General features: G+C 42.1%; 1 long non-coding RNA gene across 2 annotated transcripts in view; it reads right to left on the bottom strand.

The window, feature by feature from the left end:
• Positions 1–5,683: 5,683 nt before the first annotated feature.
• The window catches only part of LOC150067468 (uncharacterized), a 117,385-nt gene continuing 106,134 nt past the window's right edge, over positions 5,684–16,934 (bottom strand). For both annotated transcript variants that reach the window (XR_016534622.1, XR_016534623.1), the window contains one exon: positions 5,684–5,773. This is a non-coding gene — a long non-coding RNA (uncharacterized LOC150067468). The remainder of the gene's footprint in view (positions 5,774–16,934) is intronic.

Here is a 16,934-nt window from a genome sequence, read left to right as displayed (position 1 = left end):
CTCCCTGACTCACTAACTCACTCCTACAGTAACGGCACTAATCCACTTATGAGGGTGGAGAGCTCTTAAAAGTTGTACCTCTTCATATGTGATGGTAGTTGCATTTTCCTTATGGGTTTAGTAAAGGCCATTTGGACCACAGTAGATATTTGAGTAATTTGATTTAATTGCAGCCTTCCTTCTTTCCCAATATAGGTATCTAAACACACATATATTTAATGTATGTATACATATGCACCCATATATATAAATACATATCCATACTCCTTTTGGATATAATACACATTATGTTTTCATAAACACTCCTATGTTTTATCTTTTATCTATCCATTGTTTCATTCATTCACTTATTTATTTTGGTGATATTAGATTTGAACTCAGGGCTTTGTGCTTGTGATGTAGGATTATATAAGCATTGCATTCTAAATCTCTTCTGATTTCCTATGTGACACTGTTCATTTTTGCTTATTTATTTATTGAGACAGTGTCTCCTTGACCTGTCTAAGCTGGTCTGGAAATCAGTATGTAGCCCAGGTTGGCCTTGAACTTGCAATCCTCCTATTTTGGCTTTTTCCATGTGCTGGGACTACAGATATGTGTACAAGTCATCATTTCATCGTCATTATATTATTAAAAAGTATATTGCTTATTTTCCAAATATCTGGAAATATTTTAGCTGGCCATGGTTATTTATTTCTAGCTCAATTTCTTTGTGGTCAGAGAGCTCAGTTCTTCATGTCAGCCCTTTGAAATGTATTGAGATGGAAGTCAGAAAGCATCGACACTCCACAATGGTGAGGCCTAAGCTTCTATATATATTAACTAGGCCACGCTTTATGATCATGCTGGCCTTGCTGCCTCTTGTTCTATCAGTTACTGGAAAGGTTTGTTAAAAAATCTCCAAAATTTCTGTGGGTTTGTCTAATTCCCATTTATTTGTGTCATATTATTCTACCTTTTAAGGTGTTATTAAAAGTTCATACATACTTAGAATATTTGCAATTTCTGTGGCTCGACCTCCCATCATTTGAAATGCTTCCCTTTATCCTCAATATTTCTTCACTTATTTTTCTACAGTTGTTATATAATCATGCCAGCTCTTTTTATAATCATGACATCTACCTTTTTCAGGCCTTTTATTTCAACTCTCTTCATCTGAGTATTTAAATTCTGTGTTGTAGCCAGGTGTTCATGGCTCTTGCCTGTAATATTAGCTACTTAAGAGGCTTAGAGCTGAGGCTTGTGGTTCAAAGACAGCCTGGACAGTAAAAATCTGTGAGACTCTTATTTCCATTAACTCTAAAAAGCCAGAAGTGGAGCTGTGGCACGAATGGTAGAGTGCTAGCCTTGAGCTGAAGCACTCAGGAATGCACCTAGGACCCAAGTTTAAACCCCAGTACAGGCACAGAAAAATAGATAAAGTAAATACATTTAATCAGTTCTGTATTGTAGACATTAATATAGCTTTATTTTTTCTGTCCCATGTGAATGTTTATTAAATACTGAAAAACAAGTGAAGCCTAAACAAAAAATATCTCAACTCACCTATTACCTCCTCTAGCTCAGCAATATCCTCTTCCTCTACCCCAACGTCAGCCTGCTCCTGCAACAGCTGCTCTGTCCTTCCATTTCCCCATAAGAGCAACGTTCACAAAGAATGCACTCAGAGATACGCAGTGTGAGAAAATGACTGTCAAATGTTGTTTCCTCCACTGTTTAATGTTTCCAGCTGTACTGGTTCTCTGTTTTATTTGGTCCAAGACCAGGACTTAAACTTGATACCTGCTGCATTCACTCACTGGCTAGCTCTCTACTACTAACTAACTGAGCCATGCCTCTAGCCCCTGCTTCTCTGTTCCTTTGGGGAAGGTTCCTTCCCACAGGTCTGATGTGTGCTCATGGGACGCTGACACTTGTAACTTTTCCATGGACCTGTGTCTCAGTCTTCAAGGTAAATGGTCTCATGACTTAATTTCATTAAAACAGTTCACCACTTCTTGAGATGAAAAGTTCATTTTCTATTTTGAGTAATTTTACTATATTGTGATCTCTCTATTTAGTTCTGTTGGGGTTCATAAGACTCATTGAGTAAGAGTAATGTTCTGTATCAATTTTAGAACAATTTCAGCCACTGTCTCCTCATATAGATTCCCCCCGTTCTAAATATTTTGGTCATCTAGAATTCCAGCTACTTATTTCTTCTCTCTCCCATTCTATGTTTTCATTATTTTAATCCTCCATACAGATGACTTGTCCTGCACTAATTCTGTCTCAGCTTTTTCTAACCTACCAATAACTCTACATACTCAGTTATTCACTTCTAGAAACTCTAAAATAATCTAGGCTCTTGGTTTTTAATACTTTCTTATTCTATGCTGAAAACATCACCTCATCATTTAATTTGAACAAACTTATGAAAGTTATTTTTAGCCTATATGAACTTCAGTATCTTTATTGCCCATCTGAATTTCTTTTCTTTTTGGACATTTTGTCTTGGCTTCAAGAAAGTCTGGCAATTTTGATATAGTGAGTGATTGTTGTCCTTAATGTACTATGTTATCACTCATCTCTTTTGCTGTCTCTTGGTTATCTCATATTGTTACAGTATCTCACTTCGTTATCTGATAATTGGATATATTTGTATTTGGTTATTTGAAATTGGATAGGGAAGGGGGGAAAACAAGATGAGGGGTAGGGTGGGGGGAGGGAAATGGGGACCAAGACATGAGAAAGGGCATCAATGTTTGTGAAGTAATGCACCTTCTATCTGGTGAATATAATGCAACCCTTCTATTAATTACAATAAAATTATATGGAAAAAAAGAAAATCTGGCAATTTTGGATTGAAGATGAGATCTCATCTGTAAAACTGTGGGTGCTGATTCTCTTTTTCCAGAGAGGTTTAACTTTTGCTTTTAATAAGTAACTAGGGGGCTGGGAGTTTGGCCTAGTGGTAGAGTGCTTGCCTAGCATCCACGAAGACCTGGGTTGGATTCCTTGGTACCATGTACATAGAAAAGCCGGAAGTGGTGCTGTGGCTCAACTGGTAGAGCACTAGCCTTGAGGAAAAAGCCTGAGTACAGTGTTCAAGGCCCAGAACTGGCAAAAGAAGAAGAAGAAGGAGGAGGAAGAGGAGGAGGAGGAGGAAGAAGAAGAGGAGGAGGAGGAAAAGGAGGAGGAAGAGGAGGAGGAGGAGGAAGAAGAGGAGGAGGAGGAAGAGGAGGAGGAGGAAGAGGAGGAGGAGGAAGAGGAGGAGGAGGAGAAGGAGGAGAAAAGAAAAAAAGAAATGATAAGTAACTAGGTAAAGGCAGATTGGCCCACCTTAGTTAAACCAGTGATGGAACAGACTTCAGTCTTTGAGAATGGAAGCATTTCTAGCTAATCTATATTTCTAGGTTTTAACCATTGGGACACCAAATACAAGGTAAAGACTAGCTCCTTTCCCCATTACCTTTTGGGTTCCTTCCATCCTACAAGTCTGGCAGAAGTGACACTCAGTTTTAAACTCCTTGTCTTTTCTATTCTATTTCTTGATGTCTTAGAAAAAAACCCATTTTTCATAAAATAAATGCCTTGTGGGGAAGAAGCACAGAATATTGGGTCCATTTCTCTTTGTTTCTCTTCTTTCTGAGATCTTGGGCTCCAAGTTCTTTCAGCCTTGGCAGGTCTCTGGAGCCTTTGTAATTTATTTCTTAAAATTTCATCTCATTTTTCTAGTTGTTCTTGATGGAAGAGCTGTCCTTAAACAAGAGAGCTACTCTAAATCCTCACTGGCTAATATGTATGCATAAAGGTGCCAGGCACTGGTCCACACTTTCTGGGTATAGCTATTCATTTAAACATCACATTCCAGAAATGTAGATTCTCCAGCTTTCTCTGCTTCACATGGAAGAGAAATGGTGAACAGAAAGACAAGTTGCTTATCTAAGGTGATAGAGTATAAATGATATATCAAGATTTAGAAGCCAATACATGAAAAGACTTCCAGGATATGGAAACAAGAGCCATATAATGTGATTATTGTTCTTAATGTACTATATTATTTCTCATCTCTCTTGTTGTCCCTTGGTTATCTCATATTGTTACAGTATCTTACCTTGTTATGTGATATATTATATATATGTTTATTTGTTTATTTGAAATAGGATAGGGAAGGGGGAAAACATGAAGGGAGAGAAATGGGGACAAAAACATGAGAAGGGGTATCAATAGTTGTGAAGTAATGCACCTCCTTTCTGGCCAATATAATCATTAGAAAACCAGAAGTGACACTTTGGTCAAGGGGTAGAAGGGGTAGCCTTGAGCTGAAGAGCTCAGGGACAGTCCCCAGGCCCAGAGTTCAAGTCCCACAACCAATCAAAAAAAAAAGAAAGAAAAAAAGAATTGGAAGCCAGTCAACTTGAAACCAATTCCTTAGTTGTAAAACCCTAAACTTCTTAATTATCAGAAGAGAGAGAGAGAGAGAGAGAGAGAGAGAGAGAGAGAGAGAGAGAGAGAGAGAGAGAGAGAGAGAGAAAGAGAGAGAGGGGAGGGAGGGAGGGAAGGAGGGAGGGAAGGAGAGAGACAGAGATTGGATGCTGGGTCTTGAACTCAGAGCCTGGGTGCTATCCTTGAGCTTTTGTGTTCAAGAATAGTGCTCTGCCACTTGAGCCACAATTCCAATTCTAACCTTTTGGTGGTTAACTGGAAATAAGAGTCTCACAATTTTGTAGCTCAGGCTGGCTTCAAATGGAGATCCTCAGATCTTAGCCTTCTGAGTAGCTAGAATTATATAGGCATGAGCCATTGGTACTAGTTTTCGCGAGTCTTAATGCTCATTATCCATGATGTGAATCTAAAGATTCACATCTAAAGATGTGATACTAAAGATATATTTTATTGGGGGTCATCTAAACAAAATGCTATAACTTGCAATCAGGGATCACTTCTTTTCTTTTTTTTCTCTGTCATTCACTTCTTCCTTTTTTATTTTGAAAGAGTCTTGACTACATGGGTTCAATTACAGAACCTAATATTTTCTAAACAATGAAAAAAAGAAAGAAAGATATATATGAAAGAAAGAAAGATATGTTTTGATATGTAGCTCAAACTGGCCTTGAATTCACACTCTTTCTGTCTTAACCTCCTATGCACTGAGATTACAGGTGTGTGCTACCATGCCCAGCTACACTATCAAGTGATTTCTAATCAAACTCCTTGAATACCCAAATGCTTCATTAAAATAAAAGCCCCAAATGGATATTTTGTTCACTCACACACCTTCTCCTCATCTACTTCCTTTACATTTCAAGGAAATGCACTGACAATTCCCAACGTACCAGCAAACCTATCCACAAGAAGTAAAAGATATATTAAAGTTAAAAGTAGGCAGCCAGAAGGAAGGAACAAAGTTCTCCAGCAAGGTTAAAATCGACCAAGCTTGTGGTCTAAGCCCCAGAGCACAGCTTGAACAGAGAGGTAATTGAGCCAGCTGCTGAGAGCCATCCTCCATGTCTCCCCAACTCATTAATCTGCCTCCCCCAGCTATGAAAGGGACTCAGGGCTTCCATTTTAGCAGCATGAGGAAGCACACCATTTTTATACATTGTACCATAAAAAAGATCCCCTTGCAAAACTAAAGTAATACTCAAGAGAACAGCCTCTGCAGCTTCCTCTAGCTTTTAATAGCAGATCCTACCTCTTCAAACGCAGCCATCGGTTTATTTGTTCATCAGCTGGCCAGTCGTGTTATACAATGGCGGGTGTTTTTGGTCTATTCTCACTTACAGCAAGTCTAGGAAGAAGGGAGGAGATGAAAGGAGGTTGGTGGAAGGGAACAAGGGATAAGGAGAGATGTGTCTTTGGTGAAATGGAATTCTAAAGCAGAGTGGAAGCCTTTCCTCTTTGTCAGGACACAATGGGGGAAGAGGAGATGGATGCTCAGCTTGTCTGGTGACACTCTGTTCCCTAGCATCCAGACAGAAACCCTCAGATCCCTGTGAGAAAGGAGCACCGAGAATCAGCAAGAGCACTCATAAGGACTGGGGCTGCTTGGCTCAGCAGATTCCAATAGAAACTCTCTTCCAATCACCCTGCCGGGATGACGGATTGACGGATGACAATGACGATGATGACAGGTCATTTCACTGGCTATTATTCATTAGATGATGTATATGCATTGTCTCTAAGCAACCTGACAGGTTGCTATTTTTATCCTAATTTTACAGATGAGAAAATGAGGGTGGAAAGATGGCTCGACTCTATGTTCTTTCTCAAAATACCACCCCATCTTACAACTTCTGTTTATTGGCACACCACAATGGTAATGAGGATTTTAAAGCACGCTCACATCTGTATTGTGATGGAATAACTACTTTTCCACATAGAAAAAGAAACACTAAAGATTGTCTAACCTAGCCTTGGGCGAGAGGCTTCCTACATCCTGCAGTGGACAATTAGACTGAAACAAGTTTCCAGATAACCCAACCTTCCAAACAAATGTTTGGACTAGATGGTCCTGCTTATGTGAAGGGTGAGCCTTCAAAAGAGAGTCTTCCTTATCTCCTAGCATAGCAGTGCTCAATTTTTTTTTTCCCCTCAGAGACCTCTCTACATGCTTAAAAGTGATGGATGACTCCCTGGCTAGAAGTATGGCTCCAGTGATTGATAAAGCAGCTGCTTAGCAAGCAAAAGGCCCCAAGTTCAAACACTGGTCCTCCACACAAAAAAAAACCCTAATAAAAATTCTTGATGATTCAAAGAGATTTTATTTGTGTGAGCTATATCTATGAATGTTACTAGTAATAGAAATGAAAACTACAACTGAACATATTTAATTTGGCTAAAAGCAATAAAAAATAAGCCCATTGTGTATTAACACAGATCTTTTATGAAAAATAGTTTCAAAAACAAAGAGCTGATGAGTAGCATTGTTTTACAGTTTTAAAAATCTCACTAACATCTAGCTTCATAGAAACTAGATAGACTCTCATATCTGTTTCTGTATTCAAGCTGTTGCATAATGTTGCTTTGATTGAAAATTTGATCTCATGGGAATATGTGATTGGAAAGGAAGAAAATCTTGCTAGTTTTCTCTATAACCGTGGAAATTCTTCTCTGCTGTTACACCAAAACTAGACAGGCACTACAGTAATCTCTTGAGCATTATTTGTGTCAATCACTTTTGTTCTTTGTCACATTAAAAATCCTCTGGTCTGTCTGGTACTTAGGATGGATGCATTTTTTAAGGAACATAATCCATTGTTTTATCATTTGGAAATATATAGATAGGATTTTATTTTATAGATACTGACACATTGCATTTTATCTGAGCCACAAATTATATTCATTCATCCGCCATGCCACCCAAAAAGTCTTTAAGTATGGAAAGCTATCAAGCAATCAAATGTAGACTTCATAAAAATTCCAATTTGTCCTTGAAAACTCAATTTTTTTATTACTGGCAACAAAAACTATCAACTTTGTTTCTTCTGGGAGTGTCAGGCTCTCTTTGTACCTTTGTGAGAAAATAGACACCAAATTCCCAAGTCAGTTCAGCATTATATGAGATGTCAGTTTTTCCTTCGAATAAAAACAGTGATTTGTAGAAGACGAGGTCTGTTCTCTCAGCTTGAAGCTTGTTCTCAAAGTGTTGTCTTAAGCATCCCAGTTAGCTTGAAGCAGAAGGACTTAGTTCTACTTTCTGTTCCATGACAAGACATTCCTATAAGGATGTATATTCAAGGTTTGAAACCTACTAATTTTAGTATTTTTGTTTTACTTGTCAAGACATTCTTAAGTGAAACCAAATGGTTTTTCCTCTACAGGTGAGTGCAGACTGGTAAAGAATCTAGTTTAGACTGCTGCTGTACTTGGGTTCCATGAATTTGATTAAATGTTATCACCAGCTTTTACCACCATTACTTCATTCCATGAGCACAAAAGACACAATAATCTAAAGACAGTACTGGGGTTTGAATTCAGAGTTTGGTGCTTTGTTAAGTATGAACTTTACTGCTTGAGACACACTTTTAGCCTATTTATTTATTTATTTATTTGACTGATTATTTTTGAGATCGGTTCTTATTGTTCTGGACGGCAATCTGTCTATTTATGCTTCTTGTTGTAGCTGGTATGACAGGTAAATGCCACCATTTCTGATCTCAGGCATGTACCACCAAGCTCAACCGGGCAAGTCATTTCTTATTATAAAAGTATTTGAACTTTTTGAGGCTCCTGAAGGAGCCTTAAAGACCCCCAGAAACCCATGGTTCGTAGTATAAAGGCCTAGCAAACTGGACAAAGGAAGTCCCAAGATCACAGAAAAAGTGGAGAATGGCTCCCTCTGTGGAAACTTGTGGGACTGCAGTGTTGGCAAGCAAACGCTGGCTGCCATCTGAGTGAGAGGAATCTTGGTAGAATCTTGGCACGTGTACCCTGGCATGTAGGAATAGCGTGAGATACTTGAGATGGTCGATTTGGGCCCTGTCTCCTGAGGAGGAGGAAGAGGAACTTTATGGTGATTTGTCCATCCGGATGGGGCATTCTTTTCTTGCTTGCCCCAAACATAGTACATACTAGTAACAGCTCTGGTTTGGGGAAAATGTTTGCATGTATCCAGGGGCTTCTCACTTAAAGACTTCTGAAATCAAGAAGCACAGACTCAGTGTCTGGGGAGAGGCTGCTTCTTGGCATTTTGTAGGGGTCATGATAGGAAAGGGAAGACAACTCTCTAGGGATTTATATGTAGTTATTAATCACATTCATGATCACCTATCAAATGCCAAACTCCTACTATTGTAATACAGGGAGTGGGATTTTAAAGTAAGAATTTAGGGAGACTAGAATGCAGGGTTTTGTTTGTTTACTTTGTGTGTTTCAGGATGGGTCTTGGACTCTGGGCCAGGGAGCCCTTCCTTAGCTTTTTGCTCAAGGCTGATGCTCTACCACCTGAGGCATACCTCTACTTCCTGGGGTTTTTTTCTGGCTAAATGGACACAATACTCTCATGGACATTTTCCACCTGGGTTGGCTTTTTTTTTTTTCTGTCAGTCATGGCACTTGAACCCTGGGCCTGCACGCTGTCCCTGAGCTCTTCAGCCCAAGGCTACCACCCTACCCTTTGACCTGGACATTATCATTCAGCTCTTCAGCTCAAGGCTACCACCCTACCCCTTGAGCCACAGTGCCACTTGTCACTTCCAGTATTATGGTGATTAATTGGAGGTAAGAATCTCTCGATCTTGGATCTTTCAGTTCCTGGGCTGGTTTTGAGCCATGATTCTAAGATCTCAGCCTCCTGGGTAGCCATGCCCTGCCTGAGTTGATTTTAAACCTCAATTCTCCTAAGTAGCTAGAGTTATAATTGTAACCACCAGCGATCATTTGGTCTCTGGTTCTGCACTTAAAAAGAAAGTGGAGCACTCTTCTATCATGCTGTTTTACCATAGCTGAGAGTTCCAGGGGACTCCAGAGCTTTCCAAAACCTCAAGTCCGGCAGTGTGGGGTTAAAAGAAGAATCAGGAAGCCAGGCTTGGATGGTTCACACCTGTAATCTTAGCTACTCAGGAAGCTGAGAGCTGAGGATCAAGGTTCAAAGCTAGCTTGGGCACAAAAGTCTGTGAGACTCATCTCCAATTAACCACCAGAAAGCCAGACATGGTGCTGTGGCTTAATGGTAGAGGCATAGCATTGAGATGAGCTCAGAGACAACACCCAGGCCCAGAGTTCAAGTCCCACAACTGACCAAAAAAAAAAAAAAAAAAAAAAAAAAGTCAGGAGACCTAGAGCTGTCCAAGGTACCCAGGAAAAGGAATGGTTTCCAAGATGAGGGAAACACTGGCAGGACATGTTCCTGCCATCAACCAGCAGATAATTTATCACTCTCTGATTTTTTTTTTTGTCTGAGATTGGGACTTGAATTTGGTGTCTGACACTTTTGCTCATTAGCTGGCATTCTACCACTTGATCCATGCCTCCAACCCCAGTCTTCCTGACTCTTAATATGCTGAAGGCTGCAGATCCAGAAAGTGGAGCAGAAGGAAGAAAGGCAATGATTTGCAGGCCCTCCTTCCTTTTCCCTGTGCAATACGGGGAAGATGAAAGAACAGTGGCTCAGAACTCCTTTATCCAAGGCAGGGAAGTGTAGAACTCTAAAATGGACACTCAAAACAACAATTTTACACTAAACTGAAATCAATTTAAATTGTCTGCTCTTGTCAAGAAAATCATGTAAGCCAGGCGCGGTGGCTCATGCCTGTAATCTTGGCTACTTAGGAGGCTGAGATCTGAGGATCAAGATTCAAAACCAGTGTGAGCACAAAAGGACCTAATTCTCCTCTAGAAAACAGGAAGTAGGGCTTGCCTGAAGGGTAGGGCGATAGCCTTGAGCTGAAGAGCTCAGGGACAATGCCCAGGCCCAGTTTAAGCCCCATGACCCACAAAAAAATCATTTAATTAGCTTTTGACAAAGGATTTACTATCCTAAAGGAAAGAGTTAAATAAGTATAACTAGGGGTAGTAAGTGGGATAAATAAAACTGTATATGAAAAATAAAATAATTAGTTCCCTATCCCCTGAGCTGAGATTCCCCAAATCACTCACATTTAAATAGATAATATTGACTGAAAGGCACAGGTTCAAGGTTCTTTGTAGTCCGCTCCCTAAAGCACCCAAGTGGCAGGGAAATCTCATTCTGGAAATGAAGAGAACACTGACTAAAAGAACAATGCTCTCTCTTCCCTTCACCCAGAGCCCTTCTTTTCATGGTTACTATATCTCCTGATCCTGTCTGGTGCCCGAGGGGATCACCATGCTCTCTTTCTTGTCCTCTAGCGACAGGGTCAACATGTGATTCAGGCTTAGCTAACTGTGGCACCTCATTTCCTTGATTTGAATGATTACTGTTGTGGAGGAAAACCAGAGCCTTGTAGACTATGCAATCAGTTTCTGTGACAGCTTTGATCTATGATTCATAAGAGAGGAAGTTGAGGGTTTTTTTTAATCATGGAGCAAAATGAATGGACCAACTTTGCTAATAGGTCCATGGTGAGTAGACAAAGAAGAAAACAGAGCTGAGGGAGATAGGTCTGGAGGAGGGGGGTAAAGGAGGAGGGAGGGAAGAAGAGAGAAAGAGGAGAAACGAAGTGGGAGAGAAGGAGGAGGAGGAAGAAAAATGGAGAAAAGGACAGTAGTAGAAAGGAGAAAAGTTGAGTAGAGAGAAGAGCAGAGGAGACAGCAGGGGAGAGGAGTGGAGGGGAAAGGAGAGGCAAAATGTTGACTCCGATTCCATTCTTGGACCTCTTATGGCTAGCCGGAAAACATTCTTCAGACTTTTAAGTTAGGGGCCTTGCTGTTAGGTTGTTAAATATTCCTCAGCGGTTCCTGGGCAAAAGCTTGATCCTCAGGGTAGTTGTGCTGGGAAGTGTTAGGGATCTTTAAGGTGTGGGAAAATGTACAATGTGTACATTTTTGTTTTAAATCCTGGCAAGGGAACTCTTGAGCTGGAAGCATAGCACAAGCCCTGGATTCTACCCTGAATACCACAAAAAATGGGTTGGACCTGATGGGAAGTCTTTAGATTTTGGGGAGTCATACCCTCAAAGGGGCTTGGAGGACCCTAGGACTCATTTCTCCCCTTCTTCAGTTTGAGATATGACTACTCCTGTCATAAAATGCATCATCTCCCCTCCTTCACAGAGCTCAAACCAATGGTGACATCTGATCTTGGATCTGAGCTTCCAAAGAGTTGAGCTAAATAAACTCCACAAGTAACCTGCCCTAGGAATTATGTTATAGTGGTGTAAAACTATAACAGATCTACTGTGCTTGCGCTCTCTTTCTCTCTCTCTCTTCTCTTTCTTTCTCTCCCTCTTCCCCCCCCCCTCTCTCTCTCTAACCAGGAAAAGTTTGGGTTTTGTTGTTCTGTCTGCTCAAAAGTTCTGACAACACTGGATTTGGATTCCACTATTTCAATTACTCACATATGAACATATACAACTTATGAAACTTCATTCAGTCTTTGGTTTACTCATTCACTTATTCTGTAAATATTTCTTAGGTATATCCTAAGTGGACAACACCAGGGATACAAGACAAAACTATTTGATCTCTATTTTTAAGAAACTCCATATTTGGGAGATAAAAAATAATAAAGCCAGGCGTGGTGGCTTATGCTTGTAATCCTAGCTACACAGGAGGCTGAGCTCTGAGGATCAAGGTTCAAAGCCAGCACAGGCACAAAAGGACTGAGACTCTTATCTCCAATTAACCTCTAGAAAACTGGAAGTGGGGCTTGGCTCAAGGATAGGATGGTAGCCTTGAGCTGAAGAGCTCAGGGACAGTGCACAGGCCAAGTTCAAGCCCTATGACCCCCTCCACCCCCCCCCCCACAAATCAGAAAGAAATCAATGAAAAAAATACTGCTTTAGAATTTAGGGGCAGGATGGAGAAAAGGCATCAACACCCATCTGTCTAGAAATACCAAGCAATGCAGTGCAGTTAGTTTGGGGGTTGCTGTCAGAGAGCGACAAGGACATCTGAGACCGAGAAGAGCATTTGCAAAGATGTGAGGGACAGAAGAGGGATTGGAAATGACTCAGCCAAGTGGATAAATGGGAGAGTTCATAATCTATGTCATGAAAAGATGGCGGCCTTTATCCTACACAGCCCCATGGGAAATCTGCAATCACCCAATTCCCAAACTATAATACTTTCTTAGGAGCGAGTGAAAGAGGGTCGGGCTTGAATGATGAAAAACCCAAACAAATGAAAACAATCCTAGATAATGGGAATGGCGCAAAATAAGAAAGGGTAATGTGGTTCAGAAGGATAGCTAATGAATCATCCAGGTATGATACAGTGAATAACTGGGCTGAGATGGTAGACATACAAACTGAATTGACAGAACACAGTGGCTCTTTGGCAAAAGGTAAATGGGGTGAGGACTGCATACTACTTAGTGGGTCTATGATGAAAATAGTTTCTATCTTCCTCCAAATTTTGACCTTTGGTGCATTATATAGTCCCCACGAAGAATGTATTCTCTACCCTGTGCTTTCCACCAGTAAGGCCACCTGCATTTGTGAGTCCCAAAGGCCGCCAGTAGCCAGGATCTAGACTTTATGCCAGCTGCTCTGTTGGACACTTCACACTCAGCTTAGTGGCTGCTCACCAGGATTAGAGGTTGTCGGCTGAATGAATCTAACATTTCTCAGGCACTGGCTTGACCGATGCATGAATTGTTATGCTGATTTGGGGATGGGGTGGTTCACAGCCAGAAAATACCATGGCCAAACCTCCCTACACACAGCCCAGGGACTCCTCCCCTACAGAGAAACTTCCACAGGTGCCTGACTTTTCCAGGACAGGCAACCTTCTGTCCAGAAGCTGAAGCCTGAGGCAGCACTCCAGGAGTCAACAGGGCGCAGTATTTAACAGCTGCTCTTGGAAATCGTCCATGCTGCCTGTCACCTAGTTGGGCTTGTTTGTGCCTTCCAGTGCTGGGAGCACTGCTTACTCCTTTGCGTACTCGAGATGCCAGGTTTCAGGCTGCACAGCCTTTTGTAGATGTGGTGAAGTGATGTCCTGCCACCGCTCTCCGAAGCATTGGATAGGTTCTTATCTGTGGACTGTTCCAAAGACTATATGAGCACCACTCTTGCAGTGTCACCTAATTTGTCCTTTAACTAATCTGAAGTTTGCTGGATATGTGAAGAAACTAATGCTGAATAAATGACATGGCTGAGTTCATAGGATCAATTTGGAGAAGAGAGTTTCCCAGATCCTCCCTGCAAGAGGTAGTTCCACCATAGTCATGCTCCTGTGTGTGTGGAGGGTAGGGGGTGGGGAAGGGATGTATTGGAGGGCTTGAACTCAGGGCCTGGCTGCTACCCCTGAGATTTTGTGCTCAAAGCTAGTGCTCTACCTCTGGAGCCCACAGCTTAAAACTTGGTTTATTAGAAATATGAATCTCACAGACCTTCTTGCCTGAGCTGACTTTGAACCATGATCCTCAGACCTCAACCTCCTAAGTATGAGCCAATGGCAACTGGATCAGACTCATCTATCTCAACTGACAGACAGTAGACTGGCAGGAAAGCTTGCTGCAAGTTCAAAACCCCAGCCCTGCCTCTCAGCAGGGAAGATCCAATAGCTTTAGGAAAGGCCTGAGAACCTTTTGGAAAGGGCTCCAGGTAATTGTGATGCCAGGGTTTTCCAGATGATACTCACAGTCACATTGCTCTCAACCTTCTGCTTTATGCAGACAAAGAGCACATTGTTCTTGCCTCCATTTCTCTAGAGGCTGCAGAGCACCAGGCCCATGGCAAATGCCCAGGAAAGTGGGCAGGCATTTGCTGAGATCCTGCAACATGGCGGGTTCTACAGGAGGTACTTCAGGTGTGTTCAGAGAGACAGGTATCCCCAATGGTCAGACCACTTCTCCCCCCCAAAAGCAGGGAACATGGCTCCCAATACTTGTTTGGCTGACTTACTTACTTCTAACAGGCAGAATAAGCAGATGTGATAAGATCACATGCCACATTAAGTTAGACAAAAGGCTTTGTGTAGACTCCTGGCCCTGAGAGATTTGACCAGCCAGGCTGTGCACTGTTTTGTGGAGATGCCTACGTAAGAAGGAATGAAAGTATCAGCCATTGAGCCAATAAACACCCGAGGCCTCCCATCCGCCATGCTGTGGCCTTGGAAACCATCACTGCCCATCCAGCCTTGAGAAGACCACAAGTCCCCTCCCCACTCCCACAGTGGGCACCCTGATCACAGCTAGTGAGAGAGCTTGAAGCAGAGGCCTTCAAGGTACCTTGAACTGCAGAGCTCTCAGATACTATGCATTTGTTGCCTTGAGCTGTTGGATTTGGATATAATTTGTTCTCCTCAATAGATAAGTCATGCAGTGATACTACACAAAGGTTTATGTAGAAAAGAAAAAGAAAATGCTTTGTTATTGTTGGTAATTCCATTAATTGGGGGTGGGAGGATGACAACACCAGAAGAGAGCCGCTGTTGCCTACAAGAGGGGATGAGCCCTGTAGGAAAGAAGAGAAGGTGATTTGAGATCAAAGGCCATCTGCAGAGTGAGAGCACAGATTCACTGGAGAACTGCTCTGCAAAGTCTCAGGTGATGAAGCTCGAGTAAAACGGGCAGGAAGTCTGGGTGGATTATTTTTGTTTTTCTCCATTCATATTCAGCTACATAGGCTGGACTTGGAGCAGGAGGAATATATTTAATCACGGCTTTCATTTTGCCAAAAGAGGAGGCTGAAGCTGAGAGAGTGTTGGGCTAAGGGTGTATGCCATGGCACTTAGATCAGTCCTTGGCCATTGGCCAAGCCAGACGAGGACAAAGGATTGTTAGAGAAAGGACAGTGGTTAGAGAATGGACTCCAGAAGTGAAAGTGAGGAATGAGTGCAGTCTCAGGAGAGGCCGAGGATGAGGAGGAGAGCCTCACTGAAGGAAAGAAGTGGGGAGAGGTCAATGTGGATGTATCCACTTTATCTTCAGTAGACAGGCCATGGATGCATGTTAATAAATGAAGATGCTAACTGATAGACACATAGGAAGTCACTTTATAAAAATCTCAAGCCAGTTCAGGAAAAAAGGCAGTTCTAGTCATATTAAGTATATAACCCTCTCTTAATCTCTGCTAGGTATTATTCTAAGGATTAACTGGATTAACTTGCTCCCTCCTTATAGCAACTGGAGGAGAGGGGTTTCTGTTACAGCTCCCATTTTCTTTTTTCTTCTTTTTTTTTTCTCTTTGGTTGGTCATGGGGCTTAAACTCAGGGCCTGGGTGCTGTCTCTGAGTTATTTTGTTCAAGGATAGCACTCTATCACTTTGAGCTATGGCTCCACTTCTGGTTTTTGAGTGGATGATTGGGGAGTTTCCGGCCTTTAAACCGTAATCCTCAGATCTCAGCCTCCTAAGTAATTAGGATTACAGACACAGCCATGAGAGCCCAGCACTGGTCCCATTTTCTGCATGAAGAAAGAAGCACAGGAAAGTTGAGTTACTAGTCTCAAATCCAACTGCTGATAGACAGAGAGATAGATCCAAGTTCTCAGGCCTAGTTTTAGCGTCTTTACCCTCGCCACTTTATTATCTCTATAACACTTATTACTATTGGAAATTATTATACATACTATTTATTTCTGCCTCTTTTCCTAGCATATAAAGGCCAGGAGGGCAAGAATGTTGTGTTCCCTCTCACGGAGGTCATCCAATGCTTGGCATCAGAAACCACTCACTAAACCTTTGCTGGCTAAATGTTGAATGGGCAGCCAGAGCTGTTTATAACAAAGGTCCACATTAGCGGAATGTTTACTGTGTTCAGGACATTGTCTTCCACCCTTCTTATGAATTTCTTCATTGTATCTCCACAAAGAGCCTACTGAAGAAGCACACCGGTGCCTACCTCTGCCTAAGCAGCTCTGGAGAGCAGAGCAAGTTAAGCCCCACCTTCAAGGTCACCGGAAGGCAGATGGAAGAACCAGGTGTCCCAACCATGATTCACAAAGCCTACAGTCCTGACCAGTGCATTTTTTTTGGGGGGGGGGTTGAGAAATTTCTGTCTTTCCTTGCCAGAACTTTCTTATTCCAGCCTGGCTGCTATATCTGGCACTCAGGCCAGCTGCCTTCAGTCTCACCAGGGAACATCCTGGAAAATACCCAACTTTGTTCTTTGTAAAAGAGCCCCCACTGGGCTGGGAAAAGCAGGCCCTGTGAGGCTCCCGCTGGCTTGCCCCTGCCTGCTGGCACAGCCACATGGCGGTGATTGATTTTCGAGAAGAAGCCACCAGGTGCCAGAGTTGCTGAGCCAAGGGTCTCAACGGGCTCCTCATTCCCACAGCCTCATCCTGCTGGCCCCATACTTCCAGCTCCACCAGGGTATTTGCTATCTCCAAATATTCTGCTCCCCTGCCTGGCATGTCCTTCAC

Source organism: Megascapheus bottae, chromosome 2 (assembly GCF_031878675.1).
Source record: "Megascapheus bottae isolate mThoBot1 chromosome 2, mThoBot2.hap1, whole genome shotgun sequence".
Lineage (NCBI taxonomy): Eukaryota > Metazoa > Chordata > Mammalia > Rodentia > Geomyidae > Megascapheus > Megascapheus bottae.
This window is presented reverse-complemented; position numbering and strand designations above follow the sequence as displayed.